The 23,923-nt window shown below is 38.3% G+C and overlaps 1 protein-coding gene and 1 long non-coding RNA gene across 2 annotated transcripts in view; both read right to left on the bottom strand.

Annotated features, from left to right (window-relative positions):
• rin1b (Ras and Rab interactor 1b) overlaps positions 1 to 12,458 on the bottom strand; it is a 37,728-nt gene extending 25,270 nt beyond the window's left edge. Inside the window, exon 1 of the mRNA XM_044097327.1 lies at positions 12,302 to 12,458. The gene's annotated coding sequence lies outside the window, so the exon portion shown is untranslated. The remainder of the gene's footprint in view (positions 1 to 12,301) is intronic.
• A 5,587-nt stretch (positions 12,459 to 18,045) lies between these two features.
• Positions 18,046 to 20,283, bottom strand: LOC122820142. The gene is made up of 3 exons (XR_006368735.1): positions 20,117 to 20,283; positions 18,521 to 18,673; positions 18,046 to 18,364 (listed from the first exon to the last, which is right to left on the bottom strand). It is a non-coding gene; the product is annotated as an uncharacterized LOC122820142 (long non-coding RNA).
• Between the last annotated feature and the right edge of the window lie 3,640 nt (positions 20,284 to 23,923).

Below are 23,923 nucleotides of genomic sequence, written 5' to 3'. Positions count from 1 at the left end.
AGTTATTTCTTGCGCGGCCCGGTACCAATTGGTCCACGGCCCAGTGGTTGGGGACCACTGGTCTAGGCCATGTCTACATGTCTAAATGCAGTGATTTGCTGCCATGTGATTGGCTGATTCGACACTTGTGTTAATGAGCAGTTGGACAGGTGTACCTAATAAAGTGGCCGCTGAGTGTATATATTTTCTCGTAGCTCTTCAGATTGATGGATGTGTCTCCCTGAAGTGACTCGTACTCGTGGAGGTTCAAAAATCCCTTTCCGTTGTGTCGGATGTTTACTTTTGAATTTTCCACAACGATTCGTAAGGAAGCGGCGTGTTGCTTTAAATCACATCCAACCCCTACATATTCAACTGTGGTGAATTATCTGATCACAAGTTTACAAAGCCATGGGGACATGACCTGGAATTTGTTTCAAGGTTTAATAAACTTAGTGCATATCAACTTTTGAATTGAAAGAAAGTAATAAATTGTGCTATAATAAAGTCAACGATTGTTTTCTAACTTAATTATTTTTAAAACAGTTTAGTCTCATTCAAAATCAGAGAGTGAGAAATATTAATTAAAAAAACGTGTGTGTGTTTACATATTTGTTGTAAACATCTGCTTTGGCTGGTTTTCCCGGATCACTTAGCTGTATTACTCCAACAGATTGTTTTCCATCAGCAAATCTGTCAGTGCAGATTTACTTACTAAACAGAGAGTTGGTTTTAAATCTCTGCTTGGCTTCTCAAACTGAGGGAGCAGCTTTTTTCTCTCTATTTTTATTTCTCCACCTGTCACTCCCAGGCTCCATGTGAAGACATGCTTTCCTCTGTGTAAAAAAATGAAATAATAGAAAAAAAAAAAAAAAGATCAGCATTTTGTGGGAGAACTGTGTAGGATGAAAAAGTTTCTGACAGTATGCAGCTTCTCTGTGAAAGCCTTGGTCTCACAAACACATCATGGTGTCCTTATTTGCAGGATGTAGTGGTTTGCCTCTGAAACAGATATGTCTCTCTGGTCACACAGGAATAACGTCCACAGTCAGAAGTTTGTACATTTCCAGGTGTGTCTTTTTCTCCCAAAACAAATGCATGCCTCAGTCTCAAGTTTGGCAGACACTTTTGTTTAGACACACCCTCAAAAAGGCTCCAAGAATTGGGGGCAGAAAAGAGAAAAGGAAGTGAGAGCGGCATGATGCTCCGTACAGGACAGAGAAAAACTGGAACAACCTCTGGAATTATTTTACTGTTGTAGACAAAAAAAAAAAGACATTTCAAAGCATCATGTTAAATACAGAAGCAACGCTGAGCTGCTTTGAACAAATGAAAAACATAAGAATGGATAAATGCAAAAGCAACATGAGAAACAATCCCATCTGTCCTGCTTCAAAACTGATTCACTCTTAGCGGCGTTAAAGTCTTTTCATCTAAATTCATCTGTAACATTGCGCAAAATCTTTAGAGTTTGGCAACGTTTTCTTCTATTGTCCGATTTTGATTTTGAAGGATTAGGAGATGATACTCTTAATACATCTTCCTCAGAAAAAAACTTAACAGTATTTGAATCAGTTTCCTCTGTGACCTCAGACCTCTTCTGTGTTTTTATGGGTTTTCATCAAACAAATATGTGTGAAACAGCACAAAAGTAATATTTATTCTAGCAGCACTTTATAGGAGGAGCGTTAGCTCTGCATCACGTTCCCCATAGCCACTTTTCACTCTTTGTACTTCATTTGTTTCTTTATTTTGTTTTGTGAGCAGAGTATTTCATGCTAGCAGCGTTCCTGGAGAGAAACTCCTCTAACGGGCAGAGCAACACAACTTTAGCTACAATAAATATCTGATCAAAGGCTACATGCGATGTTCCCCAGGACTAAAGGGATTTAATGTTTGTCATGTTTGACTTTGTTGGGATTTAACTTTAGAAACATGCTATTTCAAGCAAAAGATAATAATGTTTATTGTGTTGTAGTATTATAAACATTTCATGTCACTATAATAATGGTAGTGATAAAAAAAATAAAAGCAAATTAGGTTCATATTTAGTATAGATTTGAGAGCAATTAGTAATCTAGCTAAAATTATTCACCAGAAAACACAGAAGTTATCCTCCTGAGGGAGCACAACATTGAACTCAGTGGAGTTTTATGTGTAGGTGGACGTGGCAACAATAGGAAAAGGACAATGGAAAGCATCCTCCAGTTAATAAACCGTTTTACACCGAGCTAAGCAAGTTTCACAACAAGATTAGCTGAATTTTGCCATGTTTACAGATGACAGTGATATCTCTATCCTGCCTGGAAAGAAAAAATAATAATTAAAACACGATATGAAACTTCACCTTTATATGTATATATGTATATATGTATGTATATCTGCAGAAAGAATGGGATGGAAAAGTTAAACACGTCCTGAGACAGCAGGCACTAACTCCCAGACAAGCAGCAAAGGGAGAACAGGGAGGAAACTGAATCCTGGGCAACATCTCCTGCCTCCTCGACACCGAGCTGATTCAGCTGCTAACAATGTCCGGCCCCTGAAACATCATCAGCCCTGCTGCAGAGTCCTCGACATAAACCTGCAGCGACAGTGACAGCATGTTGTGCACTTTGTACCGTGTCACGTCGTGACTGAAGCCAGCAAACTAATTTACGGTCAGAGTTTGAGCTTTTATGTCAGGTTTTGTTTTTGGTAAATTATCACCACGTCCAGATCACCATGTAGATTTGCTCAGGTGATTAAGAAAAAGATTTGGCAAACTGACATTTTGTCAGAAATGTTGACATGTATCTGGGCTAATTGCTTGGAAACTGCAAAGATGGAGTTGGAGTAAAAGTTTTCTGTTATTCTAGTTGGAAGCTCAGAATCTTTGAAAACATGATGAGACGCAGAAATATAATCATACAGCTAAAACCAGATATATATATAAACTGTATAAGAAGACACACAGCCTTCCTTTTACTCATGGTCTGACGCTGAATCAGACTCAACGTTCTGGCTTCAAGGTCAGTTAGAACGATCAAAATTGTTCCTTTGTGCCACAATAATTAAAGGTTATTTTTTATGTAAACATATTATGACTTTTTTCAAAATCTATGAGACCGACAGTTTCTGCCCAGGATTCAGTTTGGGTTCCTCTGGATGTGTGAGAGGAGGAGTTTTTGGATGCCAGCTGGGACCAATTACCAGCATGAAGGAACGGGGATATTTGCCGCGTTCAGCCTCCGGAGGTAAGACAACACAGTCTCTCTGGAGCTGCACAGGAAAATCCGAAGCATTTGCAGAGAAGAAGTTTTCGGTATGTTGCAGACAGACAAAAAGATGAAACCACAACAAAGGCTTTTCAGACACAGCCGATCAGACTGCTGATTGGAGCTGAGCGCCCGCTCGTCGCTCAGTTGCATCAAAGCATAGTTTTTTTTCCGTCCTCTGACATCACGATGAGGTGACCGGCATTAAACGTTGGGCGACCCTTCAGGTCACGGCCCAGTAATCGTTGCAAACCAGCAACGTCAGGACATATTCAGGCAGACGGCAACACTCGGCTAAACCTTTAACAGTTAAAGGACATTTTTGACACAAAGTCTCACAAAGTGGATGTATGTAAATAATTTCCTTACAGCGAAGATAAATGACGCCAAATTTGAGTGTTATTGACACTTATCATAAGTATACGTACTTATGATTTAGATGTTTAAGCCAGTCAGTTCCCAGTTTCTGCTCTTTCTTCTTACGCTGATAGAGAATTATTTATTAATTAAGACTTTAAAGTGTTGCACTACATTTTTTTTGTGCTGCAGGTTTCTGATAAAATGGATGCAGTACTAAAACTAAACTTACTGTAAAGTACTGTCAGTTACAGAAACTTGAATTTTACTATAAACGTGGTTTAACATCTGTATTTATTTTTACAGGATATTACTTCAAAAATTAGTGTTGAAATTGTAACTGGCATGTTACTGGTAAATTACTGGCAGATAAATTCACACATATTTTACAGTTTTTAGAGTATGTGTACTGTGTGTACTTTAAGAGTAAACTATGCTACAGATGATGAAAATATACATTAAAATAAATTACAGGATAAAAAGTTCAGACGTCGCCCAGATATACAGTAATGAAATTATGGTTCTGTATTATAAAAGCGATTTTTTTTTAATTGTACTATAATATTGTTTATTATTGAAATGTAATACATATCAAATTGCACCTCATATTTCAGAAATAATCAAGCCAACTTGATTATTAATCTGGTTTGTTTTTAAAGTTGTCAACATACCTACTGCCTTCATTGATGTACATTAATTTAAAAGCGGCAGCCTGATTGTTTTGCTCTTATTTAACTGGGTGAATTTTAAATGACACAAAAAATAAAAGGTGCTAAAACGTCTCCGCATTTGGTAAAAAATAAACTAACAAAAAAACCAACCCAGAAATAAAACGAGAGCCGTGTGCGTAACACTGTTCTCTACTCATCATGTTTGACGCCAACCACAATTATGTTTGTAAAATCTCTCATTTGCACAGGAGTGACCATGGCGATGGCTAAGTATAGCCAGTGGCCCATCACCACAACGCGTAGGACGACTAATGGAAGAACATAATTGCGGTGGGCTATAAGTATCCACAGGGGGCAGCAGCGGACACGTGGGGGCTGCCGACTGATGACAGGTGTCCGTGTTGATGCCTGCTGCAGTAAAAACCACTGCACATTCACTTAGTGCTGGTAAAAAAGACGTGAGAGCTGCGTGTCAGTATATGTGTGAAGTCATACAAAGGCATCAGTGTGAGTCAGAGGCAACAGTCGGGTTGCAGAACAGAAGAAGGGACTGTTAGCATAACTGTGAATTTGGATAATCATAGAAACAGATCGGTTTGTCTGATGGTGCGGTGGCTCCGGAGAGCTGTCACAAATAGTTCTGTCACACCCAGAACTGTGTGTGTGTGTGTGTGTGTGTGTGTGTGTGTGTGTGTGTGTGTGCGTGTGTGTGTGTGTGTGTGTGTGTACGTTTGTTTATAATACCTTGTGGGGACCATGTTCCTGACACATACTACATTGTGGGGACCCGCTGCTCCTTGTGGGGACTGAAACCTGGTCACCACAAGGGGAAACACTGTTTTTGGGTCAGGGGTTAGATTTAGGACTAAGGTGTGAATTGAGTTTTGTTTAGGGTTAGGGTATGATAACGGTAAGGTTTAGGTTGTAGAAATGAATGGAAGTCAATGGAAAGTCCCCACAAAGACAGCCACACAAACGTGTGTGCGTGTGCATTTTAAAAACTGTAAGAAAAAAACCCTAAAAAATGTGTCACAAAAATTTATGACACATTCACACTCCCTATTTTTCAGATCATTGTTTGTTTTTTTGAGTCCAACATAATCTGATTAAATGCAAATGCCACTTTCTAAAGTATAATTATTTTTATAGAGGAAGAAACAACTATTCAAGCAAACGTTTAAAAAAGTCACTTGCGCTAAATTATTGATGGCAACAGCTGACCAGACATACGTGATGACTGGCTTTGACTGTTTAACATCCACATCGTTTTCGCAGATTCTTTTCATTCAAAACACATTGAAAAGTTGTTTTGAGAATAACTGGCTTGCTTAAAGTCATGCAACAATATTTTGATTAGATTTAAGTTTGACTAGACTAGTGTAGACTTCCTAGCAGTCCCAAACCATTAGTTAGCTTAATTTACACTAAATTGCCTTGGTCAAATTTGTTTGATTATCTGCAGCATTTAACTGCAACAAAAAATGTAAATATCTGCTTTCATTTATTTGTCCTGACTCTTGTTTTGCCACCTAACTACATACAATATTGTTCATGTCAACATAATGCATCATTCTAAATCCAAATAAAGCCAGAGCTTCTTGGCTTTATCAGGGATTGTTCCAAAAAAAAAATAAAAAAAAAAAAAATAAAAACTTAACTTTATAGCTCAAGTTATTTTGGAAAAAAATAGATGTTAATTAAATTCAGTCCTTATATTATACTTAAACAAAAAAATCTTTTAAAATATTCGATTATTTGAGAGAAAACACTTTGGTCTGTTTCCCCAATGGACAAGGGTCTCAATGAAATGAGGCTTTTAGACAATCAATCAATTCGTCAATCAGACATACTACTGGAGAACAAAAATGGTCAAACAATTTACAGGCATTCATTACCTGAAAATTAGACACTTTAATTATGTTGCTTTACTGTTTCACTGCTCTCAACAAAACCCAGAGAAAGTTAATTTTGTGATCTGCGAGCTGAACATGAAACAAGAGACAAATAATGTCTGGGTTCTCTAAAAAAAAACAACCAGCGATACAACAAATCCATAGAATTATAAATAAACTAATCTTCTCAATCCGCTTTGTAAAATATTAACAAAGAGGCAGCTTTACGCCTACAGCAGGTTCAGACTATAATCAGACAGGATTTATGTAAAATAGTTTCCGTTTTGCTAACAAAAGACAACTGTCGCAGTCATGAAGCCACTATCAAAATCCTTGTTTTAGTCAGACAATAACTCGGCAGTAAATCGCCTGAAACTGGTTTCAGCCTGATTTCAGACCCTCAAAAATTAATACAAACATAAATGATCAAATAGTAAATCTCTACATGTGAGAAGCTCTTCTCCCCAAAATAATTTGGAGCAATAACTTCAAGGAAAAGTTGTTCTACGAAGAATTGACTCGTGGGGGTTGAATACAAATACATGCCACACTTTTCAGATCTGACTTTGTAAGAAGACCATGAGAAAAAGATGGTCGTTCACATATACGTACTATATTTTCCCATGTGTGATCAAATGTAGAACACTGCCAAAAAAGGAAAATGCTAGCAAGACTTGCTAGTTGCTAGTTTTTAGCCACTACCAAGTCAACGTTCAAGAAAAATATGTCTCATAAAACTGAAATCTCCCTAGAAATTCTGGGAAATAGCTGGAAAGACATTTTTAAAAAGTTTTTCTTAAATTCCTTTTCTATTTTACGGACCACGTTCTCCCTGTTCCAATCTGACCGGACCTTGATGACTCACTGGTTCAGAGTGAAATGTTGCACGAACATCACCTCTTACAAAACGTTATTTTGGTGAAGGGCTGTTAGGTAAGAACTATTTTTTTTTTTCTTTTTTTTTTTGCCAGAATGCTTTAAATGCTTAACAGAAAAAGGAGCAGTTTGCAAAATGAGTTCCTAAAAAGCATTGTGTGGAATGATATAAGAATATTTTTTGGAACGCTGCGTGTCGGATGTGTGTGGAAAGGAGACCACCGACATGTTGGTGTCTGTCACTTTAAGTGATTTCCACTCAGCCTGGTCTCTCAATACTGACAGACACAAAAGGATCATCTTCCATTTTCAGATTGTGTTAGAGTGACCACAAGAGGACAAAAGCCTGCATTATTATTGTAATCATGCTGCAGAAACATTTGTCATTTTGTTCACCTAATCAAGTGACTTCACGTCATCGTCTGGCCATCAGAACGTTAACTATTTCTGTTTCACCTGAGGTAGGATTACTGAAATTATTTGCATTTGATGAATGACAAAATCCATCCATCCATTTTCTAACTTGTCCCTAGTGGAGTCCGGAGCGGTGCTGGTACCTATCTCCAGTTTCATAAAAAATTCTGATGTTTATGTAAATTTCATTAGTGTTTAGTAGAATTGTCTTGTAAGCGGCATAACTTGGGTCAAACATTTCAAATATCTATAAGAAGCTTTAACTTCCTGGTTGATTTCACCTCAATATTCCAACAACGTTTTGCTCACTGTTCTACCTATTTTGTGAAGTAAATCAGTCATTATAAGAGTAGCAACGACAGTGTGGTCAAACATTTCCGTTTTAGTTTTATCAGACCACAGGAAGAGTCTGCAGAAAAGAAAGTTTTGGTCTTCAAAGACATTTTGAAAATGTAATCTGATTTGTGTTACTTGGACTCTTCCTGTCTGAGTGGCCGTTCAGTAAAATCAGTAAACAACTTTGTCTCTATCGTTTTTGTTCTGTGGTTGATATGCACATTTTGATATGCACATCTTGTTAACAGTTACATCAGTTTCTAGTTGTTAGTTGGCATCACCCAAATTATTTTTCTGGAAACAGTTTCAAACTATTCAAGTGTTGGGAGCAGCTTCTACATCATAATGAGAAAGTTTATTACGAGTAAAATTAAAGCTGCAGTACGTAACTTTTATAACAGCTTCCTTTAAATGTTTTTTTAAATCTATCATTTTGCCATGACAGCACAAGACAGACGATATGTGAAAAAACTGGAGCTCCTTCGCCTTCTCCCAGTGCACCCAGTACTAACTGTTCACCAGTCAGAGCCAGGAGGAGGGTTTTAGCGTCGTCAATCACGCTCGTGTATGCGCCACTCACATCCTCCGCCTCGCTCTCTGCTAGGCTACCGCTGGCTCGCCACAATGGAGCCTGGCCCAAATGCTAAGATTAGTTAGCATGGCCACCGACGCCGCCAGACAAACAGTTTTCCTGTAACCGCATTAGCACATTGAGCAGCACGTACATGAGCCTAATTGACAGCGCTAAGGCACTCCTCCTGGATCTGATTGGTTGTTTTTTGGCTGCATTTTTGCAGACCGTGATCCCAGTAGTGCTGGGAGGAGGTGGAGGAGCTGGATTTTTTTCCTCACAGGTTATGTGTCTCAATTCATTTAAAACACAGGTGGAAAAAACATGTTTTTGTAAGAGTTGCACACTGCAGCTTTAAGCTAAAACATTTCTTCAGGTCGGGTCCTCTGTGGTAACAAGAGGCTGACTCAGGAGGAGCAGCGTAAGCAACAACATCTCCCACTTTTTTCTGCCGAGCTACCTTCAGTCTGTGGCTGGGCAATGTTGTCCCTCAAGAGCAATTTTCCTTTATTGGCTTGGACAACCTCGTTGCGCTCGCCAGACAGTAAAATCAGTGGCACAAAAGTTACAAGGCTGCAAACTGAGTGATAAACAGCAGCAAGTTCAACTGGAAACACAAAAATGTGTTAAACTGAAAGATTTTCTGGAGAAATCAGGGTGAGATCCTCTCTCCTTACTGCTGACATGAGCAGCGTTACGTTTGAAACTGAGTTTGCCCCACAAGAAAAAGTGTCTTCATTACAATATGAGCATGAATGAATCATCAAACTGATTTGACCAGGTGATTAGAAGGTTTTACCAGCACAGGTTTTGGATATTTTATTTTGTTCAGACAGCTCCCTGGTTGCACCAACACTTGACCATGACAGTAACTGTGTATAGTGAACATCTTCTCTGCCTGTATTCATAGGACTGCATGCACTGAAGGTAAAAAAAACCTCCCCAATTCTTTAACTTTAAAGCATAAAATAATTTGAGTTTTGCCAAATTATTTTGTAGAGAATTAGCTGTTGTCCAGACAGAAGTCTAAAATATTTCAGGAATCCCAAGAAAGATTGTTTCTTTGGCACGAGTGCCTTCTTATTAGGTTTTTCGCAACTTAAGATATTCATGTTTATGTGATCATGCTTCACAGCAGTTTATCAGTTAGTTTTGTCATTTTTCTCTGCCTAAACATGCTGCTGCGACCCGGACAGGACCATAACCAAAACTATGGGGGCTCATCTAGATTTTAAGTGATTGATCAACACGAGGTAGGTGTTTCATGACATGGTCTCCTTTTTATATCTTATCTTATCTGTAGTTGTACTGAACAATCTCTCCAGGAAGTTGCGATCGCAGGTTCCGATTTCCACCAGTCGTCGCAACTTTTCCGCCAATCTGACGGATCAACTCAACGTTTTCTGTGTTTCCTGACCAATCACTGCTCTGCTGAGTTTTAGCTAATTACCTTTAGCCCAGAACTAATTTAGCTTCCTGTTTCACAACATCTCTTGAAAGCTGAACCTGTGGCATGCAGGACGCTGCAGTTTTTTTTGCCTACAGTGGACGTACAGTTCATGCTAACGTGAATGAATTCAGGACAATCTTCAGGGTGTTATTTGAAGAAGAAACTGTTATTTATAGTCTATATATTACCTATGTTAAAACCCTTGTCTTGTTTTTTTGGGGGGGGGATTATGTGCTTAAAAGAAATTTGATCGCAATGTTTTGAAAAAGGTGCAGCAAAATCTGTCCATTAATGCAGCAACAATCACCAAAAGACACACATAGCAGCATCCTGGAGGGACTGAGTGACGCCTCCTGAGTACATTGCAGAACCACCAAAAACTCATGTTTTTTTCTGTTCGTTACTTCTGTTATTGTTGCACATGAGCAAAACATTTTTCTTTATTGTAAAGTAGCTCACATCCACCGTTGCTTTATGCTTAAAGGTAGTTGGGGGAAAACCTCGACTCAATCTCAAGTCTTTCACAGCCTCTAGCAGGTTTTCATACGTGACTGGCTTGCATTTTTGCTCTACTTACTAACTGGCTTCCAAGTCCATGGTTAAGAAAATGTTACCATGGGACTCTTGGCTGCTTCTCTAATTAATCATCGCCTGTGAGTTCATTTGGTCCCAGCGGGTTTTTGCGGTTGAGCCACCATCCTCTCTTAGATTTCGTCTGACGGGTCGATCAGATCTCTCTCTGTAAGACAAACTCTTCTACAACCATCAAGTTTTTTTAATCAAATGCCTGTAAACTAACATTGAGCTGTACAGTTGCGTCATCTTAAGGTTTACACTTTTGGCTCCTTGTTGGTGATCCTGGCTGCACAGTGGCACAGTTGGTAGAGCTGTTGCCTTGCAGCAAGAAGGTCCTGGGTTCGATTCCCAGCCGGGGATCTTTCTGCATGGAGTTTGCATGTTCTCCCTGTGCATGGTGGGTTCTCTCCGGGTTCTCCGGCTTCCTCCCACAGTCCAAAAACATGACTGTCAGGTTAATTGGTTTCTCTAAATTCTCCCTAGGTGTGAGTGTGTGTGTGAATGGTTGTTTGCCTTGTATGTCTTTGTGTTGCCCTGTGACAGACTGGCGACCTGTCCAGGGTGAACCCCGCCTCTCGCCCGGGACGCAGCTGGAGATAGGCACCAGCAACCCTCCCGACCCCATTTAGGGAACAAGGGTGTAAAGAAAATGGATGGATGGATGTTGGTGATCCCCAACCTGAAGCCGTCTTCAGGAAGGATGTGTCAGGTTAGCATGTCTGTTTGCGCAACACTTCCAGCGCACAGGAAAGACTGCTCAGCGAAGGGTTGAACTATGTCCAAGCAACCTACGATCACACCTCTCCTACACCCCTCCACCCAACACACACACACACACACACACACACACGCCCACACACACACACACATACCTACACACACACACACCACCCTACTCACCAAAATATATGCACATTTGGTCATCCCACCTTTGGAATTGACATGCAACTCAGCAGACACAGACTTTACGTAGGTAAGCACGCATTATCTAAGCGACCACTTCATCTGCATACTGATGTATAGATAAAATAATAACAATAATAATGATAACAAAAAAGAGGCTTCAACAAAAGCTGCAGCAATCGTAAGAAAAAAACACAACTTACACTAACACTCCTCACTCAATTAACAAGCAAAACAACAGCAAGAAAGTGGGAACATCACATCTACACCCACGCAGGCAGAATGACACTTCGGTTTTAAAGTTATGTAATAGTCCACTGGTATGAGATTACATTTATTCTGCCCTCAGAGGGGAGGTAAGTGATCATGAGCCTGTGAAATAACAGGTCTGAGTGGATGATTGAACGCTGGCCTTCCTCATGAAGGGCCAGCTTGGCTAAAGAAAAGTGGATGATTGGCTCTAAAGACGGAAAATATTCCCCGAAGCTGTTGGATTTGATTAGTGACAAATAATAATAAAAAAAATTACATCTACATCTTTGCCTTCAATATATTTGTAAACTAAAAACAAAGAAAGAAAAAAAAAACTCTGTGAGGGAAATGAAACCTCGACGATCGTATCACATGATGGAGATCATGAATTAGCTAATTGGCAAATTATGTAATAGGAGTGCCATTACGCAGGAATCCAACTGAAACCGCATTGTTTACGAAGACGTCCCCCTGCTGACCGGAAACTACGTTAAACAACAACAACCGCCGCCGACGCGCTTTGAACTTGAGAAGAGAAAAGGGACCCTAAACAGGAGGAGGAAATAAAAAAAAACCCTGAAAACGCGCACCGTGCGGCAGCCTGCAGGCGAGAGGCATGTGCCAACTCTCCACAAACTCATTTTGGATGTTTGTTTTTCTCACTTCTAATCTGGGCAGACAGCCGCACTTGCCTTTTTTTTTTCTTCGTTCAACGAAAAAAAAGAAAAAAGAAAAAGAGTCCAAATCCTGCCTCCCAAGCGTCTTACCTTGTATCTAAAGGTGGGAACAGGTGTTGCTGGCTCGTCTAAGTCGTCCGAGAAAAATGCGGTGCTGAGCTTCCGAGTCCGAGCACCATGCTGCGGGAGAGGAGAGGAAAAAATGCGCACAACACTGGTGACAAGGCGGAGGAGCGCAGATTTTTAATTCTATCTGAGCATCTGAAGTGATACAGAGTCACAGCAGAGACACTGTGTGTGTGTGTGTGTGTGCGTGTGTGTGCGTGTGTGTGTGTGTGTGTGTGTGTGTGCGTGTGTGTGTGTGTGTGTGTGTGCGTGTGTGCGTGCGTGTGCGTGTGTGTGTGTGTGTGTGTGCCCCCTCTCCCGCCTCCATGACTCTGACAAAAAAACCAAAAAAACATAAACCAATCGCATTTACATTATGACACCGAAAGTGTTAAATTTTTTTCATACAGTGAAGAGGGCGTTACCCGTTACTTAAACACAGGACAAATGATCTGTTTTTAAAACAACAACAACAACAACAAAAAAACCAGCAAAGATTATTATCTTAATAAATATGAGTATTTTAGAATCATACATGGTTTTCAATTCCAACTGTATAACATAATAATGAAAAATACTGTTTTATTGTAGAATCCAATTAAGATCACACTAACATCACATCTTCACTTTTAATTGGTTAGTGTTTATGGGGTTTTTACTCAGATTACAGAAATGATAACTGAGCCACATTTAAACGTTTCACACTCCTTTTTAAAACTTGAATGTTACTATATGCGTCATCTAACCGGATATGGACTTTGACGGACGGTGTGCTTTTTTTTTTTTTTTTTAGTGTGTGGGCCATTTATGGATAACTGCACCATGCAGCCATCATTCACGTTTCAGGTGACAACGTATGCGTGAGTCTACGTTTGACCACTTGATGGCGCCAAAGGCCGTGTTTACTGCCACAGTCACCCAAGCGCCACGCAGGATTTAAATGATTTAAATGGGAAGTGCTTTATTTGAAAGTTTGTGGGAAAAAATTACAATGTGCTCTTTGGAGGGAGGGAGTTTTGAATAATAATAAAAAAATGCAGTTATTAAATAATTGAGCCCTTAGCAACAAAAAATATAATCAAGCTGCAGTGCTAACAGTTAGCTTGTACTTAAACAGGATGTTCAAACTTAGCTGTTATTTTAATTTCCAACCATATTGCTACAGTTAACAGCTTTTGTTAGCTTGTTTTTTTCATTGACAAGTTTCTACGTCCTTCAGCTCTCATACTTTGAAATACATTAACAACAATCTTCAGGCCTATACTGAGTCTCTGCTGATTTTAAATGATAGCTATCATAACCACGCAGCTCGCTCTCACACGGATTTGACTGCATTTGTTGTTGGTCATCTGCCAGCTTGTTCGGATTCTGATAACTCAAGTTTATTTGTCTCGGAGCCAAAACAAGTCTCTCAGGCTCACAGTTAAGACTTTAATTTTTTTTCCAACAAAATCTAATTTTGCCAGTTATTTATCCAATAACTCACTCAGCTGCATTAAAGTTTTATCGGAGTTGGAGTCATTTGTGTTAAATGTTCCTCAATTTGATTATGTGAACTCAAACCCACCTGTGTTAGCTTTACATCACTATTATTTTTTTTAGATTGCAGCCAGATTACTCAATTACCTCCAAGAAACTTTCTCGAAGTTAACCACTCATAAAATGAAGTGTGAGTCTGTAACAAAAGATGAAATAGCCTGAGAGTTACAGCTCAACACGGCAAAAGAAGTAAGCGGATCGTGAATTTGGGTAATTTTCTAGCATAATGAGAACTTCAGCTCTGGGAGCTCCACAGAGGACGATCAAATGCCTTTTTATTTTATTTATTTTAAACCATGACTCTAACAGAATTAAGATTCCAGTGATTAAACCCAGTCAGCTCATGTGGACGTTTTTATTTTTTATTTTTGGGACTATAAGAGCTTTAAAGAATCAGTAAAAATACTCGAATCTGATCACTGACTCACTCAGAAGAGACTTTGAGGTTATGATTAAAACTTTAAGAATACAGGAACTAAACAAACCTTTAGTTGTTGTCTTTTTTTCCTTACACAACCCTGGAGGCCTCCAGCTGTTTGCGTCATTTGTCGCAAATCTGTCCTGTTCCCCCTTGAAGATATTTTGCATGTCTGAACAGAATAATCAAAAAATGTAAGCCGGTCTGAACCCGATGCCTGAGTCCGACAATCAGGACAAATCTGCTCCCTGCCTGAGTAATGGCTCTTAAGCCTTAAAAATAAATGTTCTGGTTAAAGCTACTGGATCCTCTGCTACACATAGAAACATTTGGGAATTGTACAGACACACTAACATGGCCAGAACCCTGAACTCAGTCATGATTATTATGTAAAAGAAGGGGGAAAAAAACTTATTGATTTGTCAAAACCTCTTATTGTTACACAAGGTGAACTCTCTAAAGTTGTTTTTTGTTTTTTGAAGAATTAACGTTGTAAGAGTGGAGTTTGAATGCATAATATTACTTTACTCAGGTGATGTTTGTATGCACTAAATGCATGATTGGATTGTGAATCTGAATTTGATTCCGTTGGATTAAACTTGAATTGTTCTTGTTTGTACAGAGCCTGACATTATCTTTGTTTTGAGACCTGATATTTTACAAAATCTATTAAAAGGAAAATTTTTCTCTGACTGACGTTGATTAAGAAGAAATACTTCTGGGTTTTGGTCAGTTAATGCCAAACATTTTATCTATATTTGCTGATATTGATCTTGTGTCTCTCACATTATATATTACTAATGAGTCACATCAGTTTTGTTGATTTTTTTGTTTGTTTGTTTGTTTATGCCGATGCCAGTTTGACCTTTATATCCGCCGCCGTCCCCAAAACGCCTATGTGTGACAAAATTACACCAATTGATTAAATTTTAAACTTTTTCTTCGTGCAGCACCTCAGGATCGTAAGGGGCCCCATCTGGTCACCTGAGCTTATATTTAGAGACACATCTCTGAATTTTGCACTTTAATTGATGTCAACAATGACTTTAAATGTGAGTGTTTGATTCATTTTTTTTGTGCAACCAGTGTAAGCAGAGAATACTTTGCTATATGCTGTAATTGGTTCAACTTGCTTATTTTTAGAAAAAAAACAACAACAAAAAAACGAGCACATCTGCTCTACTAGATGTCTCTACTAGCTGTGTGAACTTCCTATGAACTCAATCTGACCAAAAGAAGAATCTGTATCATCGCAAGGTCAGGATGTGTGATAAGTATCTTCCTTTTTTTTTCTTTTTCCTAAATGTCCCATTTTCTCAAGCTGCGGTCTGCTGAACGCCTTCGGGGGAAAAGCTGTGCTTCAGATGTTGTGCGTCTCAGAGAGTTTCTTGGCCTCAACAGGACGGCCTCGTCTCCGCAGCAGCTTTCACTTGTCACATCTCTGCGGGCCGGCGCCTCCATCCAGTCCGCCCAGCAGAAAAAGCCTCCGGTGTGCCGGTCTGCAAAGCCAATCTCAAAGCGGCAGCGCGCAGCGGGTGCTGATTAATTAGCATAGCACACACTGTGTCTCTTTTTTTTCATTTTATTTCCACCAACTTCCTTGCTGCTCTGCCTCCCCACACGCCGGCGCAGAGCAGGCGAGTTTGTGCTTTGGGAGACGGGAGGAAGACAGGTAGCTGCGTGGTGATGAGCGGCTGTGTGCACAGCACACACTGAAAGAAAAAAGCTGTTCATTTTACTTAATTTTATTGTGTACATCGGTCCCACACAATGCAAATAAGTAGAACCGACATATTTTCCCTCTTTCCCTCAAATACTTAAAGCTCGTCAAATCAACATATTTTATTTACATGAGATTACTTGAAAATATTAAGTTGAAACTACAAACATTTTATCTCTTACCATAATGTAAATATATTATGTATTATCAATAACTTTTTTTATGTCCCAGCAACACTATTGTAATGAATAACACCAGCTTATTTTTCACTGCCAGTATTACTCAATGAAATTGTGTTGGGCGAACACAATTCTATCATGTTAATGGAACACATGTTACAGCTTTAAATCCTACTTAATTTTTTCAAGTTCTCTATATGCTGTTCTACTGTAAAAAATTAAAGACTGATATTTGACAAGAAAAACAAAGAAAGCGAGTGCTACTGAACAAATTAGTTTTATTTGAAAGAAAATTTAAATCTCACCATTTTGTACTTAACATATTTTAAATTGAAGAGACATACATTTTTTTAAATTTAGTAAATACAATTTTTATGAACATGAAGGAAAACCTGAGACATATTTCTATAAAAGATGTACAAGATTATGAAAAGTATGTCAAATTTCTACAAACTGTTTTTGAACATGTATTCAAATGACATTAATTAATGCTGCAGTACATAGATTTACAGACTTTTTTAACATATTTGTTAAAACTATCAGTATGTTATGTCAATATGAGACAAAGCTAAACTTTTTACACCAATTATCTGTCACATGTCTTACTGATTACTATGTAATAACATAGTGATAGTCTAAACAAATGTGTAAAAACAAGAACATTTTTTTACAAGGGAAACACTACATCTTAAAATTTTATCTATAAGATGTTAATATGAAAGACAAAATGATTTAGAAAAGTATGTCAAATTTCTAAAACAATTCTGAACATGTAATTTGCATGACAATAAATCAGTGTAATGTAACTTTTATAGCAAATTTCTATAACATATTTGTAACACTAAGTAGCAGTAGTGTTATAAGTAGCACTACATACTGGAACGTAAAAGCTGCTGAAGCCCAGTCTTTCAGGTGAACGTTCCTCATTAAAAAAATTTATTTGTGTCCTCCAATAAAGAATACAACAAGAAATACAAAAACTGAACATGAGAACATTACCAAATTAAACATGAGAAAATCTCTATTCACTCATAGAGGTGGTTTTTAAGGGACAATACCTTGTTTGACAGTTTACCTCCATCCAGTTCCATTAGTATTTTCTGTAATACCTCGAAAGTGTAGCGGAGGTCAGCAGGGTAGGCGAGGTTCATTGCATATATCAGTCCAAAAAGCATTGCAACAGCTGTTGGCACACTATCCAAATTGGACAACACTTTGATACCTTCAAGAACGACCCCGATGTCTTCATCTGCTGAAGAACAGTCTTTAAGATGAAAAACACAGATGGTGGTGGCTCCAATACCCTCTTCAATATTAGCTTCATCCACACCCTATGTGAAGAAATGACAAATTAATCTCTTTCTCTAGACCTAGCTGTATCTAGTTCTTGATATATAGATATAGTTAACATAACATAGAGAAATAAATAGATATATAGATAGATTTATATAGATCGACAGTTTTAGAGAAATAGATAGTTTTAGATAAATAGATATCTCTAGTCCTTTCTCTACAGATATCTCTAAGTATACCTACATGTAGATATAGACAGATCTATGTGTCTATTCATGTAAAGATAGATCTATCTCTAGATAGCTAGAGACATCTAAGTCTATATAGATACAACTATATGCAGATCTAAATCTATTTCTATATTTAGATTGATTTATCTATCACTAGGTGTAAATACACATTAAGATACATGCCACATATTTATGGATGAGCTTGGCTGGATCTTCTCCCATATATATGCAGACTCCCTTAATGACACACTCCCGTGCAACATCAACTTCTTCACACTGAAGGAAATTCAGTATGAAAAAATTAGAATTTTTTTCAAGCCTTGTGCTTCACAATGAAGTTTAATAATGTACTTTACCCAAATGTTTTTTATGGTGAAGAGATAGAAACTAATAAAGTTAAAAGTAAAGTTTTAAATGAAAATAAGCAAGAGTAAAAGTCCAAGTTGACAACATTTAAAACAAGAAAAATGTAATTTTCTATATTATTAGTTGTGTTATGGCTACATCACTTACATCATCTATTTGTGCAACAATTTGTCTAAGCTTTTGTCCGAGCTGTCCTCCTCTTCTTTTGAAGAGCTTCCTCAGGTTGTCACAGTGGAGATCCAGTTGAGAGAAGAACTTTGAATGAAGCGGTATGGTCGTAATTCTCTTAAACTCAGCATTTATCTGAAAAAATGAGCACAAAGGAATGATTTTCAAATTATAAACATCTGGAAGAAGGCCACAATCACTCGTGTTGCCAAAGTGAACAGTGAAGTAAATGTGCCTAGACATCTTAGATTAACACAGTATCCAAAAAAACATGTATGAGACAGGTCATACCTCTCTGCATGGACAATGCAGGTATGTACATGGGAAGTGGCAATGACGTCCAAAATGTGGATGTTTTAATTTGTAGTGATGCAAAAGCTTGGACCTACTTGACACTTTTTCTGAGCACCCCTTACAACTCCACATTACCAGCACCACCTAAACCTGTAACACACAAAGATAACCTTGAGTGAGATAACTGAAAATCCAGCAGGTAACTTCACATATAAAAAAACAAAAAAAAAATCTAAGCTCTTCACCAGATTACCAAAACTCAATGTCCTGACAAATATCTGCCATCAGCATAAAATTCATGGGTGCTAAAGTTTGGAAGGCACATTTGAAACTTAAATTTGTTTTTTTATACTAAATCATCTTGGCTTACAAAAATGAATTAAAAAAGCAATTCCTATCTGGGAGCCATAATTAATTTACATCTGTTCTACAACCCAAATTTGTAAACACTTTACATTGAGTCTACCCTTAAGCTATTGAAAAAAGGGTGAGCTCTCAGACGCCGCCGCCGCTGGAGGGGCTGACCCTTGCGGAGCGGCGATAGACAGCGAGCCAGAGACGACTGTTGGGCTCACAGTAACAACATCTACATGACAAACATTCTACCTGTCATTAATAAGCATGTCACATTCACAAAACAGTACTGTTCCGATGCAGGTGGTTCATAAATCTGTCAAAAATGTTCCTAGCACACTATTTTTCGAATATTTCTATACATTTTTTTTAAAGAAAAAAAAAATGTGTTACCATATATTGCAGTTATCAGTAGATATTTACAAAGGACACTTTGCATAAGTCTTGAGAATTTGGAAAACATTCGGATTTTACTCATACCGAATACTGTGCTCCAGCACTGCGCTGGACCATTGCGCCCCCAGCGAACTGTGCTGGATGGCCTTGGCATCCATACAGCGGCGCTGATGCAGTCGAACCATTACGTTAGCAAATTGAAATATGAAGATGGAGGGGATCATTAATGTTGCGCAGTGCACCACAGATAAGGGAAAATAACCCAGAAACCCGTCGAAGTATATACTCAAAATCCCTCATATTCTTATTTTGTCGTTCTGTCAGCGACGCTACATGCAGAATTGTTACCATAATAACGAATATCGGTTCTGTTAGTGTATCATGTTTCCACAAGGGTATAATCCCAGAAGAGGTGGCTCATTTGCTTAACAGTGCTAATATGAAAGAACAAAAAACATGCATTTTCTATACGAACAGAACATTGAGAAGCCAGTCGGTTCTAAATCGTCACAGTAGCCATGAGGGAAATAAAGTAACGGACACTTCTCTTGGTGGCATTTCACTGCTTGGAAACTATTGAAACCACCTCGTTGATCTATCCCAAGCACACAAATTAAAAATATGATCGGTAACAACCGTCTTCTGTGGACAACTTTGATGGACTATAGCATACTGTTCTGTACTGCTGTATTTAGCTACAGCTATTAGCTATACTAATAAGAATAGCTAGCAAAATGAAAACCAAAGAACATGCAGATAGTTTAACAATGAGCTATTATACAAGACAATAATCATGTGGAAACATTCTGAACTACAAAAAATATATATATTTAGATCACTTACCTAATCGATATTCCTCTAAAGATTTGTCTTAAACGTTCTTGTCGCTGAGGAGTCGGAAGAAACTGGGCGGCAATCGCGATATCTTTACAAATATCTTGTTTGGCTTCTGATTGGTTAACATTAAAAAGACCGCTCTTATTATTGTCCAATCATATTTGATAGTGTCTTTTGATATATTGCATCATTTCCGGTGATGATAAAACATGATTACAATGGTTTTAGTAATGTAATATAATTACGTTAAACCAACGTAAAGAAAATGTGTAGTTTCATTATTGTTGATAATTAAGTAAATGATTCTTTATTCAATCGTGTAAATACAAGAGACATAATTGTCTTGTGTAGTATTAACTTATTTTGTTTGTGCAAAATGAAAGACCCCTCAATTCTCATTTTTTCAGTGCAGAACGGCTGTGGTTTTGTGTTACTGTCCTCAGGAAATGCTGCATCTGACTGAGCGCTCATCCATTTTTTAACTTCCACCCACATCAAAGTTGGATGTCGAGCGTTGGAAAGTTTTCTCATTCCGTGCTGCAATATTTTGCTCTGCTATCGGCACACATTGGGGCCTGTCATGATAACAACTCTTGCTGCACATGATGTTGTTGTTTTGAGGTCATTTTCAAGTAGCATAATGGTAATGGCTTGATAATGCATTGAACACATTCTCAGAGACCAATAAATGCAGACACCTCCTGAGCGTCAGAGCACGACTCCTGTCCTCTTCCATACGAGGCTCTTGGCCACAAACGCTCCCGTACTCATATTAATTATGTTGCTTTCAGCGGGTGAGTCATTCTCGTGCCATAATTCTCTCTCTGCACTTAAAAAAAAACAAAAACAGAAGCAACAATTCTGCCAAGATATGAAGCTTTTAGTGGGCCTGAATCTTACAGGGCCCTTTTGCCTCAACAAGCCACAATAAGTCGTTTAGTTTGAGGAGAGCTCTCTGTGATGACGCCATCTGCTCCGTTTTCCTTTATTTTCGTAGGTTGCCATGGTGACTTTATCTCACTTATCCAAATCTGACGATGTTTGGTGTTGTTAGGGAAGCCGAAAAATGAAACTCCAGGACGATTTCCTGGCTGGAAAATAGTATATATATATATTTTTCTTTTACAAACTTATTTTGCGATTTTCTTTCACCTGATGTTGACTTACAAACACTTTTCAGTTCTCTTTTAGATCCCCAACACCGGCAAGTTGTTTAGGCATAAAAGGTCACGTCAAGTTCACGCCACTTACAAGAGAAGAAGCTAAAACACTCGGAGGGAAATGCAGTCAAGCATTCATCTTTTTTTTTCTTTTGACTCATTTGGCTCAGAGGAAAGAAAAGTGATGTTACTCCGGCTTCTTGTTGTAAAATCAAGCATTTTCTTACCTATTAAGTCATACAGGTGTCTTTTCTTTTGTCAGAAAAGTGCAATCTAAATGTACTTTTCCATTTTGGGAATCAATGGTTTCATACTCTTATGGGTTATTTTTTACTCTAAATCATATTTATGTACGCCACATACTCACTCAAGGTCTGGTGACAATATAAATCCAGGTTTGGTTTAATATTTCAGCAAAGCTTTTGTTTTCTTGGTTTCCATTGTTTTCCCATTTCCTGATGGAAATACCTTCACCCCGTATGTTCGACAGAGATTTGGATTTAGCCAGATGTTCCCATGGCGATGATGACAGCGGTGAGACCAATCAGCATCTTTCAGATTGTAGCCCATGAGGCCAAAGCACTGGAGCTGAGAGGCACTGAGAGAGACCATAAACCTGTAAACCTGCGTGATAATGGAGGATTTATTGCTGCAATCGCCCATTTCCACATACGTGTGACGATTATTGTTATTGTAACAGAAACTTATTTTGAGCACCTTTAGCAGCCGGTGCAGTGATCATCTGGATCAACTAGGACAAGAGTCTGCAACCTTTACCATTCAAAGAGCCATTTTTGCTCCCAGTCCAGCTAAATGAAACTCATTTAGAGCCTCAGGTGTTACATGACCTGTTGACAAAAGACAATTTTTAATTGTTGATCTATGTCTTCTATAGAAAATTTTATTTCTAAAGAACCAACATTTTATTTCCACTTTTAGGTTTTAACATACAGAAAAACTAAATTCTTTTGTGCAAAAATGAATACCGATGTTAATACTGGCAAAAGAAAAGCACATCGTTTTCAACCTAATGATGAAAAAATTATATAGAGAGACAGAGAGAGAGAGAGAGAGAGAGAGAGAGAGAGAGACAGAGAGAGAGAGAGATGTGTTTTTGTGCGTCGGTTTGGCAGGAAAATGCCGAAGCCCTCTTTATGTACCGAGAGGTTGAAGCGAGGGAAGTGTGAAGCGAGCGACGACAGCGTGACAGTCGCACCTCTCGATGATTAAGTCCTGTTCCGACTCTTGGCTAATTAATCTGTCAGGATGAGTCACCGCCGGTAATTGACAGATGGACGCAGCATAAAAAGGGGAAGTAGCATTTACAGGGACTTGGAAAAGTTTTTTATGCTTTTACAATTTTTTTCCCCCACCACTTTTACAAACTTTAATTCATTTAAATGGAAACACGCGAATTAGGTCAGGGATAAGATTGAGACGTTTAAAGGACAGTTAGGTTGTTAATATTAACAATAATAATAATAATAATAATAATAATAATAATAATAATAATAATAAAGAAAAAACAGCACATAGTCAACTTTTCAGAGATCTGAAATAAGTAAATAAATAAATACCAGCTATTCCTTTCACCAGAACATAATAAGTTACTTCAACATTGAATATCTATTGTAATATTTTATTTCATATGGAAATATCCTGCGTTATAAATTACACGCCAATGTCACAGATTCTTATTTCATTTTCTGCTCGGGGGGGGACCGCAGGCCGGGTGATTCATGACACAGATTTGTTGCTGTTGCTGTAAATCGCAGGGTTTTGAAAACCTCCTTCTGATTTGTTGAGGAAGAGCAACACTCTGAGTGACGGCAGAAATGTGATGCAGGGGAATGTGAGCGACATCGTGCCTTGGACACAATCCAGCATGCTGCTTTACCAGACGCTGTTTGGTTTGTGGATTTTATTTGTGGAGATTTGAAGCAAGGGAACGCTGACAGGAGTTAGCTTTTTTTATACATGTGCGGAACAGAATGACAGATGATGTTCTGTAATTCGTGGAAAAGTCCAGTTTGGTTTGTGCAAACAATGAGACACGGGCAACTTTGGGAAGGAGGTGTTGCTTTGTGAAACTTACTATATCTGATAAAAGAGAAACCATCTTTATGAGCTCTGAAGCGTCCATTTCCCCCCAGACCTTCTAGTTGGATTCCTATAACTGGTACTACTGGTAAGAAAACCAGTACAACTCTCTGTAAAGTGATATTGTGAGGTTTTACAGACTCATAGTCAGTGATGGCATAGTTACTTTGAAAAAGTAACTTTAATCAGACTACTAATTACTCCTGGAAAAAGTAACTTAGTTATATTACTGACTACTTGATTTGGAAAGTAACTAAGTTACATTAAAAGTAACTTTTTAGTTACTTTCAGCAGCTGCTAACAACAACGCTCCGCCTCCTGTGAAAATTTCATTGAGCTTTGTCAATACTTAATTGTAAGTTATTTTATAATGGTAACATCAACAATGTGTCTCCACTGATAAGGTTGAACTGAAGAGGAGATTGTACAAAAAACAGTACAAAAAAATCAAAAATGTGAGTAATTTGTGTGGTCCACTGTTGTCTGGAAAACTCTAAGAAGGATTTTAAAGCCCCCCCTCCCCCTCCTCCAGGTTCTGCGTTACGGCCCTGCA

The sequence above is a fragment of the Gambusia affinis genome, linkage group LG18 (genome assembly GCF_019740435.1).
Source record: "Gambusia affinis linkage group LG18, SWU_Gaff_1.0, whole genome shotgun sequence".
Classification (NCBI taxonomy): Eukaryota; Metazoa; Chordata; class Actinopteri; order Cyprinodontiformes; family Poeciliidae; genus Gambusia; species Gambusia affinis.
The sequence above is the reverse complement of the archived record's forward strand: the minus strand, read 5'-3'. Positions and strand labels throughout refer to the sequence as shown.